Consider the following 13,491-nt stretch of genomic DNA (forward strand, 5'->3'; position numbering starts at 1 on the left):
TGGTGTCAGATAGCACTGAAGGACATTGGTTCAAAGGCTTCATGAACTCTAGTGTCAGTAAAAGTGCTGTTTAGTTTCTCCTGGGTCTCTGGCTCCTGGCGTGGGAGTCAGTGGAGCAACCCTGCCCTCTGCTGTTGTACTGTTGGTGTTGCTGTCCCGTTTATTGACCCAAAAGCCTTTGATTCTAGTTTGTCTAGTTTATCTCTAAGGAAACAGCCAGCCAGCAGGTCATTAAGGCTGGCTGCTGGATAGATGCCTGGGGCCTGGGGCTTGCCCCTCAGGGAAGGGGAAGGACAAACACCTGGGCCGCCTTCTGCCCCGACAAGGGACTCCAGCATGAACAGAGTGGGACTTCTAATATGTAGCAGCAGCTTGTGACCTTCAATGTGCCTTAATCCTGCTCTGTTCTTTGGAAAAACAAAAATAAGACCCCGTAGAAGCCCCACATTGGCTGTCCAGGGCAGAGATGGAGGGGGTGGGGGTGGGGCCAGGGATGGATGACTGATAATTTACTAAGCATTGTATTGGGAGTTTCACTTAGATTATCTGATTCAACCCTCATGGTAACCCTACAACCCCATTTTATACAGGAAGGCCCAGAAAGGTAAAGTAACTTGCCCGGGGTCACACAGAGCTGACACTCGAAGTTAGGTCTCTCTGGCTCCAAAGAAGGGTCTTCTTTCCACTGTGACTCCCACGAAAGAACATTAGACCTGGAGTCAGAAGACCTGGATTTGAGCCTTAGCTGAGCCAGGCCAGCTGTGTAACTGTGGGCAAGTTCCTTAGCTGTGATGAGTCTCAGTTTCCTATCTCTAAGATGTGGTGAAAGTAACCCACCTCATGAAGTCGTTGTGAGGATCACGGAGGTAACACATCAGAGAGCACTCTGAAAACATTAGGATGGGGTGATGTAAAGGGTCAGCAGCAGCACGTAGCAACACTGTGCTCCTGAGCCGTTCTCATTTCATTTTGAGCATCATCTACTGTATTAAAGCACCCAGTTAGCTGCTGTCGGGGACACAGATTGGACCTACTGGTCATATCTCCCAGTTGGTTCCCTCAGACAGCTGAAAAACAGGTTAAAACTTGGAGCGTTCCTAATAATGGGCTGTAGTCTGGCTTCCATTCTGTCTCTCCCTTGGAACATTCCCTTGGGGGTGTCCCAGAGGATAGACTCAGCGGTCCATCTGCTGGCCACTCTTCAGTCCTCATCTTGTATGGCCTCACGAGCTGCCCTGGAGGTAGTCAGGTGAATCAGAGTTTGCAGTCAGGCTGCTTGAGTTTCCATCCCAGCTCCTCATGAGTCACCGCCTTAACCTTTCTTTGCCACAGTTTCCTCATCTATAAAAGAGTGAAATGGTTCCCAACTCAAAAGGTTGTTGTGCAGACTAAATTTGAACATGTATTCAAAGCCCTCAGCAGAGTGCCTGGCTGTAATTAAGACTTAATATATGTTAGCATTTATTATTAGTGTCTCGGTCACTCTTGAAACGTTTCCTTCCCTTGGCTTCCCTGACATTCCATGCCCCCTTCGTTTCCTCCCACTTCTCTGGTCATTCCAGTTTGCTTACCCCCCTCTATCCAACTCTGAAACATTGCCGCTTCTCCAGGTGGGCTCACTGTTCCCTCCCTGGGCAGTCTTACCCACCCCCATGGCTCCTGTCCTCCACATGCTGATGACCACATACTCCACATACTGATGGAATCGGTGTGCAGTCCAGACCTCTCCACTGAGTTCTAGACTAGTATCCTGCTGTTAACTTCACATGTCCATTCGGAGGTCTTGCAGGCATCTCAGACCCAGCCGGGCCTTCAGTCTTCCCCCCAGAACTGGCTCCTTTTCCATCGTAACCTGTCCTGTTGAATGGCATCACCATCCACCCACTGCCCAAGCCAGAACCCAGGTGTCCTTCACGATACCTCTTCTTTCTCATCCTTATATCCAAGCCTGTCAGTTTTATCTCCAGATTATACTTTGAATGCGTTCACGTCTTTCCATTTCTCCTATCACCACCGTGTTCCAGTTTACCATCATCCCTCACCTGATGACCACAGTAGCCTTCTAACTGTCCATGGTCACTCTGGACCCCCAATACATTCTCCACAGATCCGCTAGAGTGAGTGATCTTTAAAAAGAAAAAAAATCTGGGCTTCCCTGGTGGCGCAGTGGTTGAGAGTCCGCCTGCTGATGCAGGGGACACGGGTTCGTGCCCCGGTCTGGGAAGATCCCACATGCCGCGGAGCGGCTGGGCCCGTGAGCCATGGCCACTGAACCTGCGCGTCCGGAGCGTGCTCCGCAACGGGAGAGGCCACAACAGTGAGAGGCCCGCGTGCCGCAAAAAAAAAGAAAAAGAAAAAACATCTGACCACGTCACACTCTGTCATCTCTCTGTCCTCATACACTTCAACGACTCTCCAGCATTCTTGGGTAAAGGCCAAAGTCCTTTCTGTGGCCTGTAGAGTTCCCCATGGTCTGGCCTCGCCCCATAGCCTCCCGTTTCCTCTACTTCAGCCTTGCTGCTCTTCACAGGTCCAAAACTCGCCCTTCTTCCTTTTGACAAGGCCTTTGATCCTGCTGCCTCTGTCTGGAATGCTCTCTCACCCTCTTTTTGCCTAGTTAACACCTGCTCATCCTTCAGGTCTTTACCTGGATGAGGAACGGATGTCTCAGGGAAATAGTTACAGAATAGGTTGTGGCCCTTGAAGCTTTTTTTGTGGGTTTAATCTCACATTTATTCATTTGCTCATCTCCTTAGTGACATCCTGAGGTCTCTAATATGCTAGCATAACTTGGTCAGGGACCACAGGGTTTTTTGCCCTTTATGTGTCACCACTGAGCACATGTTGGCATGGGAGGGATATTTGTTGAATGAATTGCCTGGGGTGGCCAAGTGATGTGATGAAAGTGAGGCCTTTCCCTGCCCTTCCCCTTCCCCACATCCTTCCCTTAGCAGCCACCGTGGCTGCAGTTACTGTAAATGGCAGGGAGGAATTGGTTCCGGACATTGGGTTATTTGGGACAATTGCCTACAAGTGTCGAGTGAAAAGCGAATGATTTGTCTTCTGCCCCCAAAGGAGCCAAAGAGGCTGACCCAGGAGTCCTCCTGTCCAGCAGCAGGTCTTGAGCTGTACTCTGTAGGTACAGTCCAGACAAGAGCAAGCCCTGGAGAGAGAAAGAGAAATGTTCAACTATGGCCCAAACTAGTTATGAACTGTCCTGAAATCTGACAAATCCCAATTCTAATCGCAAGTTTTTTAATGTATTTGTTTTTCAAATTTTTAGAAATCTTTGAAGGATGGCATTAGTTAAAGATGCCCATTGAGTATAAAGTGGGGAAAAAAAGTATCTTTTACTTGTGGGTGATTTATGGCAGGGAGGGGGTGGATGGTTTGGCGATTCCCCGAGAACTTGGAAATGAAGTTTGTCCTCTGGGAGTTAAACTAGTTGGATCTGTGTGTAACAAGAGCAGTATTGTGTGGTAGTTAAGAAAGACTCTAGAACCAGATTGCTTGGGTTAGAATCCTGGTCCTGCCATTTATTAGCTGTGCACCTTGGGCAAGTTACTTACCCTTTCTGTGCTTTGTTTCCTCATCTATGAAATGGAGAAAGTAGCCTAGTGCCTGCCTCGTCATGTTATTGTAAGCGGTGAGTGAGTGAAGCCATGCGTGGCCCTGGTGGGACCAGGGCTTGCAGAATGAGTGCCCATGACTGGTAGCCATTTGTTAGTAGCTCCCAGGGAGCCCAGTGTCTGCCAGGGCTGAATAGTACGTGAATTGGTGATTGTTACATATCTAAAGAAGTAATGATTTTTTTCAATTAAAAATTAGTTTAAAAACCAGTAGAATAATGAGTGGCCAACAGTGAAACAGTAAGTGAAAAGTCCGGCAAAACTAGAAGTATGCAAAACTAGAAGTATGTCCACATAGAGATACTGAATCTGGGTTTAGTCACCAGAAGGGCGTTCTTTGTTGTAGGCGGGGCTGGTTTGGCTAGCTCATGGCTGCCAGAACGAAATTTCTCTCCATGGCTCCTCATTTCCCTGTATTTTAAGTCCATGCTCACAGTGCAGCCTTCTGATGCCTAACTCGGCTTCCTGGGATTCTTGATGACAGGAAGGATCAGGGAGCAGCACCTGTACAGGGGATGTGGTGTTCTGATTTCAAGGGCCAATTCATAAATGGACAGAGGTCAATAAATGGTTAGGATAGACACATCCTAGAATGTCTGCACCTCTCTGGATACTATGAAGTCCTGTTCCTGGACCTAAAAGGTCAAAAATGAGGCCTGAATTAGGGTCCTGGATTCACCAAGGTGACCCTAGCCTTGGAGAGGTCTCTGGGTGTTCAGCCAGTCAGCGTTTCTCTGACCACAGCCCTTCAGCATTGACCTACTGGTGTAGAATGTTTTGCTCACCTAACTCCTTCCTCTTACAGAGGAAGAAATGGAAGCCCAGAGATGTTTAATGGCTTGCCTTAGATCACACAGCAAGTTTGTTGTCAGCCAGGTTAGATTTTCAGGTCTTCTCTGCCAGACATTTCCCGGAGATTTGTCAAGGTATCCAAAGCACTCTTTGCCCATGCAGTCAGGGGAAGAATGTGTAAACACAGCATTTGACACTGAATGTTAAACATTCAGTTTTCTAATATTTGTTACAGAGCAACAGTGGATAATTATCTACAAAGGGGTTGTGACCCTGTTCTTTTACAGCTCATGCAGGCAAATCTCAGGTGTTAAAAGGACCACCTCGGTGGAGACGTGGCCTGAGGATGAAGCCGTGGTCTGCTGTTAGTGAACACTGGTTGGCCAGCAGGCTTCAGTGGATGTACACACAGCCAGCTGTGGACTTGAGACAAATGCCTGTTCAGGGAGAGGAACTGGCAGCTAAGGACTAGCGCTCCCTTTGGTGTTTCAGGCTTTGTGTTTTCTTCATTGGGAGCCTCTGCTTGCTTAAATACCTCTGATAACTCCTCACCACCTGTGGGTGACCTGACTCTTGGTGGTCTGCCGTGCCCTCTTCCCCCATCCCAGCCTCTGCTCGCTCTTCACATGCGCCCTGTGCTGCGGCGGATGGACCTTCCCCTGTTCCGCCTCAGTGCTTTTGCACATGTTGTTCCTTCAGGTGGAATGCCTCTTGTCTGCCTGGCGATCAGCCTGTTAGACTCAGCCGATGCAGCCAGTCCTCTGTGGAGGAGCCTCCCCGAATGCACCCACACTCCTCCCCACCCATCAGAGGAGCCTTTTTCTCTGTCTTTGTTACTCTCCTTGTATAACCTCAGTCGTGGCCCTGTCAGTATCTGTTTACACGTCTAACATCAGTCTCGGAGTATGAAATTCTCTGAGTCTGGAGCCACATCCAGTTCATCTTTGTTTCCCAGAGCTCGGCAGAGTGCCAAGAACGCAGCGGGCACTCAGTGCTTGTTGGGCGAATCATGTTTTTATCGAACAACCATCTTTCTCTTTTGACACTTGGATAAAGCCCTTCCAGTGCATGTCATCCCCATATCTTTGTTCTGCAGTATTCTCCCAGGCAAGAGCTCTTCTTCTGAAATGGGGGCATAGAATAAGATCTCTGTCTATAAATGTCATTCTGGAGTCTAAAACCAGCAATGCAGCAGCCTTGAAGGATGGCATGCCTTCTGCACTGCCCAGCCCACTGTGCTAATTTGCCTTGTAGTTTTCCCGCAAGGGCTAGAATCCCTCCTTACTTGGGCAGTGCTGGAAGGGTGCTAACAAGCTCTCTGTCTCCACACTCCTCCCTATTGCCAGGAAAAACCTCCCAGTACCTCAAGCCAGGTTTCAGGTTTGAATTAGGGTGGTTTTCTCTTACGTGTCAGTCACCTTCTGGTCCTGCCTCGCTGAGGCAGCCCGGTGGTGATCCTGGTTAGAACAGGGGGTGCCCCACTCCACTCCCATCAGTAGCACTGACTCTTGCAGCAGCACCGGCTGTTTTTGTTTTTGTCAGCCCTTGCGTTTTGTTTTGTTAACTTGTTTCAGTTCCAAAGGCTGCCTTTTCATGAGAAGACCCTATATTCTGGAGTCACCTTTTCCCACTGTACCTTGAGCAACACTGTGGTGTCAGTGAGGAAAAGACAGAGGCATGGGCTTCCCTGGTGGCGCAGTGGTTGAGAGTCCGCCAGCCAGTGCAAGGGGACACAGGTTCGTGCCCCGGTCTGGGAAGATCCCACATGCCGCGGAGCGGCTAGGCCCGTGAGCCATGGCCACTGAGCCTGCATGTCCGGAGCCTGTGCTCTGCAACGGGAGAGGCCACAGCAGTGAGAGGCCCGTGTCCCGCAAAAAAAAAAAAAAAGACAGAGGCAGCTACTGTGTGTTACACATGAGTAAGAACAGCGCCAGGAGGGTGGAAGTCCCCAGCGAGCCAAGGCTGTACAGAATGTCAACCACCAAACATTTCTGTACTTAAGCTGCATCCAGAATAAGAAGATGAACAAGCTGCCTTGCAGTCATTTCCTCATTTGTAACAAGGGGATGCTAGTGATTTGTGCTGCGTGCTTCTCAGGGTTCATGTGAGAGTAGAGTGGAATCAAGTGGAAGAGCACACAGGAAAGAGGAAAGCGGTGGTTTCAGCTTTCAGTCTGCATCAGAAACACCGGGGCTTCTACAAAATGCAATACTTGGGCTCGCTCTCAGCAATTATTATTATATCAGCCTGGGGTAGGTCCAGGAATCATCACTTTCAACAAGCTGCCCAGGGGTGTCCGATGCTGCATTTCTTTCGACCAAACTTAAAAACACCACTGTAAATCAAATAGCAAGTATAAAATAGTTATCTGAGGCAACTTTAGTGTCTTGGACCTGGAATCCAAAGTCTTGGGTTAAATCCCAGCTCTGCCAATTCCTAGACCTGTAACCTTGAATGACCTTCTATTAGGACTTCAGTTCTTCATACATAACAAGGAGATGACATCCCAACCTTACAGGGTTATGAGACTTAAATGAAAGTGTATGAGAACAAGCCCACCCCAGTGTGGGGCTCATGGAGCTCGGTCATTGTTTTACAGAAAGGGAGCCAAGAAGTCCACGACTTCTGGAATGTGGTGTCGTGTTAACAAACACAGGGCAAAAGACAGTCCTTGGCATCCAGCTTAATCAGGTATCCTGGAAATCTGGAGAGAACCTTAGAGATATAGTCCAGTCCCTTGAAACTCGGAAGGGAGTATAGAAAGCCCAAGGTATATGAGGGTACCCAGTCACATGAAATGTGTTTAGATTTTCAGACTGGAAAAATCATTTCCTAATATTTTGAAGGAAGAAAAAGCGGGGATACCTTATTGGCACAGCAACAGTTAGTTACTTTTGAAAAACCGTGGAGATGGGGTAATACCCCAAGTATAGTTTGTTCCATACCTGCCGTGTACCAGGCGTTGGGGATCTAATAGTGAAATAAGAATAGAGGTTGCTAACTGGCCCAGTTTTCAAAAAGGAGGAAAAAAGGAGATCCTGGAAAAAGTGAACTTAGAATCCTTCTGACTTGGCTCCTTCACAGAATTCTGAATGGGGTTTTGTGGACAAATTCTGTGGAATTTTGCAGATGATGGAATAGGTAGACAGTGAGCATTTAGGAAGGGGGCTGATCACGAGGATTCAGCAGTGGTGGATCAGCCATGACTTGTTAGACCTGACTTCATGTTTTCACTGGGTTGTTGGTCACGAGACTCTCTTGATTCCCACAAGGCAATTGCTTTCATGATATCCTGACAATAAGAATGTGGGCAGAAAATCTAGAGAAATCAGATGGAGGAGTTCAGCATACCCAGCACTTCAGGGCCCTGGGTAGGTGTTGGAGAGGCTGGATTCCTGAATGCCTCATTAGGGTTCCTGTTGAGGAAGGGGCATGGGATTGGAGGTCAGCAAACCAGGCTTTTAATCTCAGTCCTGCACTTCCCTGCAGTAACCTTGGATGGATTACCTAACATCCCTCGGCTTCCCTTGCCCTGTCTGTGCTGTATGTACTCCTTTTGAGGTTATTGCAGGGACTAACCTGGATGATGAGCATAAAAGCCCTTTGTAAATTGAAAACGCATTGTAAACCTTAGTTATCACCACTCTAGAAGTTGCTCGTAATGGGGGTCCTGAATCATTTACTAGGCATCTGCGAATGTCAGGGGTGGGCCTCATGTATTCGATCTGGAGGTAAACAGGTACGGGCTCCGAGCCCCTCCTGTGTGTGATGTGCTTGGGGATGTGTCAAGGAAACCCTTTCCAGAGGACACTGAGTGCTCTTTTGGAGGTGGGCCTGGAAAAAGGAGGAGACAGAGGCTTCCCTGGTGGCGCAGTGGTTAAGAATCGCCTGCCAGTACAGGGACACGAGTTTGAGCCCTGGTCCGGGAAGATCCCACATGCCGCGGAGTAACTAAGCCTATGTGCCACAACTACTGAGCCTGTGCTCTAGAGCCCGCGAGCCACAACTGCTGAGCCCATGCTCTGCAACAAGAGAAGCTACCACAATGAGAAGCCCGCACACCACAACGAAGAGTAGCCCCCACTCACCGCAACTAGAGAAAGCCTGCGTTCAGCAACGAAGGCCCAACGCAGCCAAAAATAAATTAATTAATTTAAAAAAAAAGGAGGAGACAGTCACCAGCTGGAGGTGGAGGAGGCTACAGGAGCTAAGGGAGCAAAGGCTTGGGACTGCCCAGGGAGAGCCTATGTGGCCAGGTCAGGAAGTAGAGTGGGGCAGGAGGTGGCCAGAGTGGTGACCCCAGGAGGGAAGCTGGAGAGACAGCCCTGGGGGTCCTGAGTGCAGGGCACCCAAGCAGCCTTTGCCTCTGGACAGGAGCACTAGGAAAAACACGTGAGAAGGTGTTTACTCTAAACCATGGGACTTTTGTGTTTTTTGGCTGCGCTGGGTCTTTGTTGTGGCACGTGGGTTTCTTTTCATTGCGGTGAGCTGGCTTCTCTAGTTGCGGTTCACGGGCTTCTGTAGGTGTGGCGCACGGGCTCCAGAGTTCACGGGCTCAGTAGTTGCGGTGCACAGGTTTAGTTGCCCCACAGCACGTGGGATCTTAGTTCCCTGACCAGGGATCGAACCCGTATCCCCTGCATTGGAAGGTGGATTCTTTTTGCTTTTTTTTTTTTTTTCCTCTTCGTTGCTGTGCGCGGGCTTTCTCTAGTTGCGGTGAGCAGGGGCTACTCTTCGTTGCGATGCACGGGCTTCTTATTGTTGTGGCTTCTCTTGTTGCGGAGCACGGGCTCTAGGCACGCAGGCTTCGTAGTTATGGCAAGTGGGCTCAGTAGTTGTGGCTTGCGGGCTCTAGAGCTCAGGCTCAGTAGTTGTGGCGCATGGGCTTAGTTGCTCCGCGGCATGTAGAATCTTCCTGGGCCAGGGCTCGAACGTGTGTCCCTTGCATTGGCAGGCAGGTTCTTAACCACTGCACCAGAGAAGCCCGGAAGGTGGATTCTTAATCACTGGACCACCAGGGAGGTCCCAGGACTTCTGTTTGTTTTTGTCCATTTATCGTTTTAAAAAGCAGCACTTAAGTGTAAGAAAAAATGTAAGCAGTATTAAAAGGTAGAAAATGAATGCTGTTTCCTCCGTGCTGCTTGTCTCACTACCCTGAAGAGAAACCAACAGCCGCGTGGTAGAGTCCGCCAGGTGGTCTCTAAGGATTACGCGCATAGACTTTTGAAATGGTGGGATCATACTGCACGCTCTCTCTGATGCCTGGATTTTTCACGTAACCCCTTACCCAGGACAGTTTCTGTTTCAGGACCCTAAGATCTACCTCATTATTATTATTATTTTTAAATATTAATTAATTTATTTTTTGGCTGCGTTGGGTCTTTGTTGCTGAATGCGGGCTTTCTCTAGTTGTGGCGAGCGGGGGCTACTCTTTGTTGCGGTGTGCGGGCTTCTCATTGCAGTGACTTCTGTTGTTGCGGAGCACAGGCTCTAGGTGTGGGCTTCAGTAGTTGTGGCACATGGGCTCGGTAGTTATGGCTCATGAGCTCTAGAGCGCAGACTCAGTAGTTGTGACACATGGGCTTAGTTGCTCCACAGCCTGTGGAGTCTTCCCAGACCAAGGCTTGAACCCGTATCCCCTGCATTGGCAGGCGGATTCTTAACCACTGCACCACGAGGGAGGCCCCTACCTCATTATTCTTAATATCTGCATAGTATTCTGTCACGTGGAAGTGAGATTGCATGTAGCCCACCCCTGCTGATGGGCACATGGATTATTCCTCATCTTTCAGCATGAAACCATGCTGGACACAGGTCTTGGCACGTTTGTAGGAATATTTCTCTGGGCAAAATTTCTAGCAGTAGACTTGCTGGGACCCTCATCTGACTGCTGCTTTAGTATGGAAAGTGAACTGGAATTGAGGGGGAGCAGAGGCGAGAAAAACAGCAGATGAGGATGACGCCGCTCCCCTTCCAAGGTCCCCGAGCTCCCATCCCTGGATGGAGTCCTCCCAGCCAGTAGAGGGCCCCACACGGACACAGTTCCTTGGGCTTCAGGTTATCTGACCAGAGCTGCCTTCTGAGAAGAGGTTGGGGTGATTCATTCATTCACCACTGCTCCCCTGAGCACTTACTTGCGGCCACTGGCCCTGAAGGCTGTCCTTGCCAGCTTCGCAGCCGCCTTGAAGCCCAGTGTCTCAGCTGGTTCCGAGGAGTCGGTTTGCTGGGCTCTCCTCCAGGTTTCCAACTTGTGAAATTGCAGGAGATTAGTACCTCCCCTGCCATCTTATCCCGTCCGTCACTGCCAGTCCAAGGATCCCTGCAGTTGCCTCTGGCAGCCGCAGCCTCTGAATCCTGTGCCAGCTGCTCTGGTACCTAGAAGAGCAGCTTTCCACCCAGAACCAGTATCCAGGGGCAAGGGGTGGAAGTACAGCCTCCATTGTGACCTCCCGCCTCCCAGTTCTGGGGGGTTGGAGGCCTTTGAAGTTGGCCCTGAGGAGCCACACGCTTGGGTCTGATCAGCCAGCGGCTTCTCACGTCTGGTGGTTTCGCGTCCTTCATGGTTCCTTCTGCAGTCTGGATTTATAGGGGTCAAGTGGACTCCACCTTGGAGGGGCCTCCGCTTCAGGTCAGCACTGGGGGAGGCAGCCACACCTCTTCCGGGGGAGGCAGTTTTATGGCATTGAGAGGTCCTTACACTAGTTCCCCACACACCCACCCACCCACTGAGTCCTTTGTGAGGGGAGTAGGGGGGATGGAGAGCGCCTGCAGCCTCCTGCTCGCATTCCTAGACACCGACTCACTGCACCCGCCGCCGCCGCTGGAACAGCAGAGCTGTGTGAAATGTCAAGAGGAGTTATGCTCATGGGCTCCCTGGCCCCGTCTCTTTGTGGCTTGCATTTTCTTCCATCCGCACTCTGTTCATCAGATGGAAATCAGAGGGTGCAATTAGAAGATAATTTGCTAGTTCCAGACTTAATTTGGGGCCCCCTTCTTGCCTGATCGAATTACAGGGGAACATAAGAGATTTTTGGTGAGAAATAGTTGGCTCTGTCACTGGAAGAAAGAGAGCTCCCAGCTCTCATCTGGGCCGGCCTTTCGGTATACTGTGTGTTGTTCCCCCCACCCTTCCACTCTGCCCCACCTCCTCTGTGGCTCTTGTGTGGCCCCCAGGCAAGGATCCTGATCCCCTCAGGGCCAGCTCGAGAGGTTTAAACTCAACTTGAGACCCAAGGAAAACAAGGAGCCCTCTGCAACCTCATAGGGCTGAAAAACATTGAAGCTGGCAGCTATTTAGAGACCTCACCAAGGCTGAGACAGGGGCAGCAACTTGCTGAAGGCCACATAGCTAGTCCATAGTGGTAGTAACAATAGTCTTAATGATATTAGCAGCTAACATTTATCAACCCTTAATGTGTTCCAGACTCTGTGCCAAGGGCTTATGTGCAGTGCCTTGTCGTACTCAAACCCAGACAGTCTGGCTGCGGGCCCAGGCTGGGCTCCAGCATAGCAATGGTAGAGCTCAGGTTCGACAGCCTGGGTTCAAATCCTGGTTTCACCTCTCACGTGTACCACTGGGTGACCTCAGGCAAGGGATTTAAACTCTCTGTACCTCTGTTCCTTCCTCTGTAAAAAGGGGGAGATCACAGGACTGCCAGCTGGTGTGGGTTAAAATTCACTTATGCTTGTAAGTGCTGCACGTAGGGCTTGGGACAGGGTGAGTGAGGGTGAGCCCTCGTCCAGTGCTCACTGCCTGCTGGCTGCCTCTGGGGCTGGAGTGTGGGGTCTGTGTGGCAGGAGATAGACGTGGCTGAGTTCTGCAATAATGCCAAAGGCTGGTCTTCATGATTAGAGGCCGGAAACGGTGCGGTTGAGTGTGCTGCCTGTGGAGCAGTGGTCAGCAGACTAGCCCACCGCCTGTTTTTGTATGGCCTGTGATTTTTACATTTTTAAGTGGTTGAGGGGGGAAAGCAAGAGAATACTTTGTGGCACATGAAAGTAACATGAAATTCAAATTTCAGTGTCCATAAATAAAGTTTTATTGGGACAGAGCCACATCCGTTTGTTTACATTTTATATATGGCCACTTTCGTGCTGCAGTGACAGAGTCTGTATTCGTGTAGGCCTGCAAAGCCTAAAATGTTTGCTGTCTGGCCCTTTACAGAAAAAGTGTCCCAACCCCGGCTCTTACTGGATTTGAAGCCCAGCTTCCCCACTTACCAGCTGTTTGTCTTCAGGCTAGTGACACAACCATTCAAAACCTCAGTTCCATCATCTGTTAAATGGGGGTGATAACATCTACCCTGTAGATTGGCCATTTAAGTATGATAGATAACAGATGCAGAGCACTTAACACAGGGCCTGGAACCTCCTAAGTGCTCCATAAATGCCAGCTTATAACAGGGTGCAAACACCCTCTCTTATCACACTCGTTGTTATCCCTGTGCCCAGTCAGTAGAGGAATGGGAAAAGGCTCCCTTGACACACAGCCACCACCTTCGCCACAGGCTTTCCTGTCATAGTGACAGGGTGACTTCAGTGGAGAGGAGTGTGTGCCTGGTGGGAAAGAGCTGGTGTCGCTCCCTCAAGTCCAGCAATGAGTTCTGGACGTGCCTACGTCTTCTGGGGGCTCTCCCAGTGGTGGGCCCTCGTTTGGTCAGTCCTGCAGCTGGGGCTCTTCAGGCAGGCCCCACTCCAGATACCTGGCCAATCATCCCCACAGACACCATGGGCCTTGTCCTCCATCGTGCCCTGTTTTTCAGTTTGAGAAGCCTGGTTACCATGGACACCGTGAAAGAAGCACCACTGCCTGCTGAGGCCGATGGCTGGCATTCTAGGAATGAATGAATGAAAGAAAGAAAGAAAGAGAGAGGGGACAGGTGACCTGGGATACAGGCTCTGTGCTCCTCCTACTTGCAGGAGGGCTTTTTTTTTTTTTTTTTTTTTTGCGGTACGCAAGCATGTGGGATCTTCTTGGACCGGGGCACGAACCCGTGTCCCCTGCATCGGCAGGCGGACTCTCAATCACTGCGCCACCAGGGAAGCCCTGCAGGAGGGCTTTGAAAGAGAT

The 13,491-nt window shown here is 50.1% G+C and overlaps 1 protein-coding gene across 4 annotated transcripts in view; it reads left to right on the forward strand.

Annotated features, from left to right (window-relative positions):
* LIMK2 (LIM domain kinase 2) overlaps positions 1-13,491 on the forward strand; it is a 55,201-nt gene that overhangs the window by 16,123 nt on the left and 25,587 nt on the right. The window lies entirely within an intron of this gene.

This window comes from Delphinapterus leucas, chromosome 14 (genome assembly GCF_059928025.1).
Source record: "Delphinapterus leucas isolate spDelLeu-1000000601 "Yukka" chromosome 14, BTC_Dleu_Yukka2, whole genome shotgun sequence".
Taxonomy (NCBI): domain Eukaryota; kingdom Metazoa; phylum Chordata; class Mammalia; order Artiodactyla; family Monodontidae; genus Delphinapterus; species Delphinapterus leucas.